We start from the raw sequence: 6,867 nt of genomic DNA, 5'->3' as shown, positions 1-6,867 counted from the left end.
AAAGACTCATGTGGTCAGAAAAACAGAGAGAGATACAGTAAAGAGAGCGTCAAAGACAAAGAAAAATTTTAAATGATTTACTGTGTGTTAAAAATATACGCAAGCTAAAAGTTAAAGTTCTTAAAGTAAAAAAGAAAAGGAAGAGAGTTGTTGTGTGTACACACCTTTAATCCCAACACTTGGGAGGCACAGGGAGATAAACCTCTGTGTGGTTTAACTTCAAGGTGTGGTAGCACACGCCTTTAATCCCAATGCCTGGGAGGCAGAGACTGGCGGATCTCTGAGAGTTCAAAGACAGCCTGGTCCACAGATATAAGCTCAAAAAGCAAAAAGTTAACTTAGGAATGTCTCAGCTTAGATTCTTAAGCGCCTAATGATTTAAAGGCGCAAATCAAAAGTGCTCCTGGATAGTAAAAAATTGCAGATTCACAATAGGACAGATTCAGACCACTGAATGAGTCACACTGTTGGATGAATGTACGTAGGCTTGGGAGAGAGAAGAAAAAGAATATAGAGAATAAAGTTAATGGTTAAAAAAAAAAGTAAAAGTAAAGTCTTTAAAGAGACAGAATAAAGTAAAGTGATAGAGTAAAACTAAGCCGCGTAAAAATGAAAAATTCACAAAGAGTCTGGATTATGTACATTGTGTTTTCTTTAAAATTTTTGACTGTGAAGGAGCTAAGTACAGAGAGACATTTCATTATATGGGCTGCCAAGTGGAACCAGAACGGATATCATGAGGGTATGATTTCAGAATTTGGATCTAAGGATATGATACTTTGGAAAAGAGATTCTTCTTTTGTTTTCACAGAGGATGAGACTCTATGGATTTCTTCTATTCCGATTTGGTATGATGGACCACGTCCTCCTGAAGGGTTGCTGTGAACATCTTCAGAAAATTGCTTCGCTCAATTGCCAACTGAGATGACCCTGGCACACAGGTTATACCATGAAAGGCCTAATTAACGATGCCCCCATTCAGCAGGAAGCAGTTTGGAGAGAAAAAACTGCGCCCATGTTCCCAAATATGGTTTATAAAATGTTCTTTTACATTTAAAGGGGGATATGATATAGGTATGAATAATTTGCATTAGTACAGCTTTTGCTTTATTGATAGAGATTTAAGGTCAATTTTGTTATATGTATAAGTGTTTCTGATTTTGATTAAGGTATTGTGATTGTGTACTTCATTTAAATATGTACTGTATAATTAAGAAATATAGGTTGTTAATGGATAATCATCAATAATAGTAAAGCTTGTAGTCATGTTAGTTAGATTTTCTAGATATATAGAGATATATTTAGATAGACATTCTTCATGTCTTTCAACGAATACAGAATAGGACATTTAATGTTTTAATATCTGAGGACTTTTCATGACAATGAGACACTCTGCTCCTGGCAGCACCAATCTACTTCAAGAGGAAGATGGGCATCAAAGAGGATCCTTATGGAGTTTGATAGCCATTTGGGCAAGAAACTGCTCTTGCCTGGACTATTGCATAAACTGGACAAAGAGAACCCGCAGAGAGAGGATTGCTGAACTTGCCTAAGGTGAGATGATCTTTTGGGGTTCCTGATTCATGAAAGAGTCTGTGAGACATTCTGCAGGACACAACAGATAGTGACTGCCTTTGAAATTTCCTGCTTTATGGAAATGTCTGCTGGGTACCATGGGCCTGAAGGCTGAAGATGGATGCCCCAACGGTACAGAGGAACTTTGGGTGACTGTCCAGGCAGCGAGATTTCTCTGTCATTTCTAGAGTTTTAAAAGTTGCTTTTTTCTTGTTTGCTTAGGTCATATTATATCTTTCTGGAGTCTTTGATGAAGTTAAGAATAGTTAGTTATAGTTTTCCTTAGTTGTGATAAAGATTATTGTAACTTTTACTTGATAACTGTTTTGTTATATGTAATTTTGCTATGTTAAGGTTAAAGCCTTCCTTTTTTTTGTTTAAACAGAAAAAGGGGAAGTGATGTGGGAGTGTCATATATCAATCTGTTGATTTCATTGGCTAAGCAATAAAGAAACTGCTAGGCCCATTGGATAGGCCCACCCTTAGGTGGGTGGAGTAAACAGAACAGAATACCGGGAGGAAGAGGAAGTGAGGTCAGACTCCACAGCTCTCCTCTCCGGAGCAGACGTAGGAGAGACGCCATGCTACCTGCTCCAGGGAAGACGCACGCTATGAAGCTCCAACCCAGGATGGACTTAGGCTAGAATCTTCCCGGTAAGCGCACCTAGGGGCGCTACACAGATGATTAGAAATGGGCTAAATTAATATGTGAGAATTAGCCAGTAAGGGCTAGAGCTAAGGGCCAAAGCAGTGTTTAAATGAATACAGTGTCTGTGTAATTATTTCGGGTAAAGCTAGCCAGGCAGGGCAGGCGGCTGGGGTGTTTGGGGACGCAACCCTGCCGCCGCCCCTATTACTACAGTTAGGCAATTTTTTTGGTATAAAGAATGAGCCTCCTCCCCATCTAGGTCTGTGGGCCACAGAGGAGAGGGTGCCTGAATTGGCTTTTTCCCATAGACACACTGATGAATATCTTGCATATCACCATAGAACCTTCATCTGGTGATGGATGGATTTGGAGCACTGATCTGAGCTCCCAAAGCCCAGATGAAGAGCAGAAGGAGGGAGAACATGAGCAAGGAAGTCAAGTCCTTGAGGGGTTCATCCGCTCATGGAGCCAGTAGGACTGATCTAATGGGAGCTCACCAAGGCCAGCTCAACTGGTACTGAACGAGCATGTGATCAAACTGGACTCTCTGAATGTGGCTGACAATTGGGGCAGACTGAGAAGCTAAGGATAATGGCACTGGGATTTGTCTCTATTTCATGTACTGGCATTTTGGGATCCTATTCTATTTGGATGCACACCTTCCTAAGCCTGGATGGAGGGGGGAGGGACTTGGACTTCCCACAGGGCAGGGTACCCTGCCCTCTCTTAAGTCTGGAGGGGGAGGAAGGAGGGGGAGTGGGGGAGTGGGTAGGAATTAGGAGAAAGTGTAAATTTTGATTAGTATTATTTATAAAGTAATAAAAAATAATCTGCTGAAAAAGAAGCTAGCAAATGCTTTTCATTTAATCAGATGAAACTGGCCAAAATATAATATCCCTAAAATTAGGGTTGAGGAAGGTTTTGTTTCCGTCTTTTCAGGAGAATAAGGATATCCCACTGAGGAATCCAATGACCACTGAATAAATGTAGGTGAAGCCGCTTGTTAGTTCCTGGCTACCCAGACCATGAAATAATCACTCAGAAACCATATTATTTAAATCACTGCTTGCTAATCACATAAGTGTATTGCTAGTAAGTTCTTATATTATTGGTTAATCATTTCTATTAATCTGTGTTTTACATGGCTGTGGCTTACTGGCAACCTTCCAGTGCATCTGTCCCCGGCTGTGGCTTCATGGCTTTTCACTGACTGTGCCTTCTTTTTCCCAGAATTCAGTTTAGTTTTTCCAACTAGCTCTACTCTGCATTAGTCTGCAAAGCAACACATATACAGAAGTATTTTCCACCTCAGATAAATGAGACATCTGAAGAAAAAAATAGAAATCATCCAGAAAAAAGTGTCTCAAGAAAAGGAACATATTGGTTATATGACATTACAAAGACAATAAAATTTCATAAATTTTCCCAAGTTTGTTTCTGTTATTCTTTACAGTCATATAATGCTAATGGCCATTTTGTAGTCCCAGTCCAATTAAAGATTAAAGATGACTTTGTAGTTGGGAGTGTGGTTCTCTCCTCTAAACCCACATAAGCTTATTAAAGTAAAATCCAAAATCTGTCTCATGTCAGAAGAGTCACCTGGTATAAGACAGAAGAAAAGCAAATATTTAAGTACTGTTGTATTGCCACTTCACTCATAATCCTTTGGATCTATATTGACTTTTTCACAGTTTTTCCTACAGTATAAATTTTAAAGGATTAATGTGTCCATGAATATATATCTTAAACTTTTTGTCATAATATTAATGGACATATAGAGTACTAACAATTCAAAGGATTAATGTGTCCATGAATATATATCTTAAACTTTTTGTCATAATATTAATGGACATATAGAGTACTAACAATTCTAGAAAAAGGTTTGATCTACATTTCTCTACATGATTTGGGGTTTGAGTCTCCATCAGTTTTGTACAGTGAACCATGAGCATGCCTAACAATAACCTTTGAAGTCTCCAAAAGGGTGGGGCCCCACAATGACAACTACTCCATGACTCTGACAACACCACTAAACTAAAAAACTGCCACCTAAATATTGGCTTTGGTCTACAAACTGCTCAGAACAATATCAATCTATTTAGCTGAGATGATCCAGCCTCACAGACTACTCCAGGCAGGGCTTGATTCAAGTCTTCAACCTTCCCATTAGGTAGACAGTGGACAACAAATGCTAAAGCTATCTCTCCCAGGACTTGAAAATTAATCCATTTTTTTTTTCAGAACCCCCTAAAGATGTCGTTGAATCTGGGCACAAGGAAGTAAATTTAAGAGGTGGGTTGTGTGATTTTAGGTTGTTCAATGGGTTATGGATATTTGACGTTGTTTAGCGGGGTTGGTTACAAGTTGTTATTGATAATTGTTAGGAAACACATTGAACAAATGATAACAGACTCAGAGTTCTTGTTTTGAAAAGATAAAAGGGGATACAAATATTATAAGATAAAAGAGTAGATTATTGAATCTACTCTGAAAAGGCAGGTATAGATATATGTAGATATGATAAGAGAAAAAGGTAGAACACTAAAATGACTAGTTTTAAATATTTTACTTTGCACTAAATTATTGTATAGTGTATACAAATTTTGCATATCGATACAAATTTAAGATTAATTTGTAATTAATTAATTTTGTTAAAACATTGTACATACAATTCTAATCTTGTTCAAATTATTGTATCTATACAGCTCATTTAACAATGTAATACAAATTTATGTTCTTGAAAGTTATTACCGGGGCTGGAGAGATGACTCACCAGTTAAGAGCATTGCCTGCTCTTCCAAAGGTCCTGAGTTCAACTCCCGGCAACCACATGGTGGCTTACAATCATCTGTAATGAGGTCTGGTGCCCCCTTCTGGCCTGCAGGCATACATGCAGAAAGAATATTATATACATAATAAATAAATTTATTAAAAAAAGAAAGTTATTACCAACTGTTTAGGATATAAATAAAATTCAGATTAGTAATTAGATACCAATAACAATTAAATTGTAGTTATATTAGATATGTTTTCAATATCAAACAAAAATATTTTAGATAGGCCATTTTCAAACACCTCAGAGATGTACAGAACATGGCATTTTAAAACATAAATTATTATTTTTTCTTTGTTACAGTGAGACATGTCTACTCCTGGCAACACCAATCTACTTCAGAGGAGATAATGGGCATCAAAGAAACTCCACATGAAGTTTACTTTCTTTGTAGCAGAAGTAAGCTACTTCGCAAGAAAATGTCCTTCCTTTTACTGCTGTCAGTATGTTATCCTAATTAGGCACACAGTACTACATAGGAGTGGCTGCAAATCATTGTCAAGATAAGGCAGGAGAGCCCTTCAAAAATTCTGCTTCATAGAAAAGTCTGTCAGATATGCTAGGCTTGTAGGCTGAAGATAGATGCCCCAACATTGCAAAGAAACTGTGTGATTGTTCAGGGAGCCAGCTGTTTCTGTCATTTCTCACATTTTTTGGAAGTCTCTTGCTTGCACTTCCTGCTTACTCAATTAATATTATTTCTTCTTGTGTTTCTAAAGTAGTTGAAGACTAAATAGATACAGTTTTTCTTGTTTACGAGACTCAAAATAAATTTACTTAAGAAGTATAAAGCATATAAGATTTAGAGATATTAAAAGATAATTTGGGCCGGGTGATGGTGGCACAGGCCTTTAATCCCAGCACTTGGGAGGCAGAGGCAGGTGGATCTCTGTGAGTTCGAGACCAGCCTGGTCTACAAAAGCTAGTTCCAGGACAGGCTCCAAAACCACAGAGAAACCCTGTCTCGAAAAACCAAAAAAGAAAAAAAATAGTTTGGTATGGTAAAGCAATATGAGACATAAGTTAATTATGGTAGAAAGTTAATTAGTTGCAAGACTTTGGATTCACCAAGATAGGATAGCTAGTAGAGTATTTTCTCTGAATTTGTCAAATGCAAACGGACCAGATATTGTTGATGTATTTATTGCCTGTATATATCGTATATAGTTATTATACATAGTTTTTATAGTAGTTATAACCTTTTGTTTTATTTTAGACAAAAAAGGGGAAATATAGTGATATTTTATTTATGTTTCAATAAATAAAGTTTGCCTGACGATCAGAATCCAAAACCTGCCATACTAGTCAGCCATACAGGCTAGGCAGTGGTGGCACACACCTTTAATCCCAGCAGCCACACTAGTCAGCCATAGAGGTCAGTCAGTGGCAGTGCACACCTCTTATACCAATGCTAGAGAGGAATATAAAACATGAGGAGTCAAGAATTTAGGATCTTAATCTGCACTCTGAAGTTTGGTGGAGAGCATTACAGTCTACAGTCACTCTGAGGAGAGGACCACCCCTTTTTCTGTGCCCTGGTAGAGATAAGAGCTATCTAATGGCTTGGCTGCTTTACTTCTGTGATCTTCAGGTTAAACCCCAATGTCCACCTCTGGGTTTTTATTAATCATGCTACAAAGCTATTAAAAGAAAGTAAAGCAAAATATAATAAATTCAAAATAAATTGGTGTGTAAAGGATAAGTGAATGGGGTAGCCATGCTTAAGATCCTTCAAGTGAAGATAGGCTGAACATACCAAGCCATCCCTACTTCAGATGTTCGGAAACATTGAACAGCGGCACCGGGCTTA

This window comes from Microtus pennsylvanicus, chromosome Y (assembly GCF_037038515.1).
Source record: "Microtus pennsylvanicus isolate mMicPen1 chromosome Y, mMicPen1.hap1, whole genome shotgun sequence".
NCBI lineage: Eukaryota > Metazoa > Chordata > Mammalia > Rodentia > Cricetidae > Microtus > Microtus pennsylvanicus.
Note: the sequence above shows the minus strand (reverse complement) of the source record.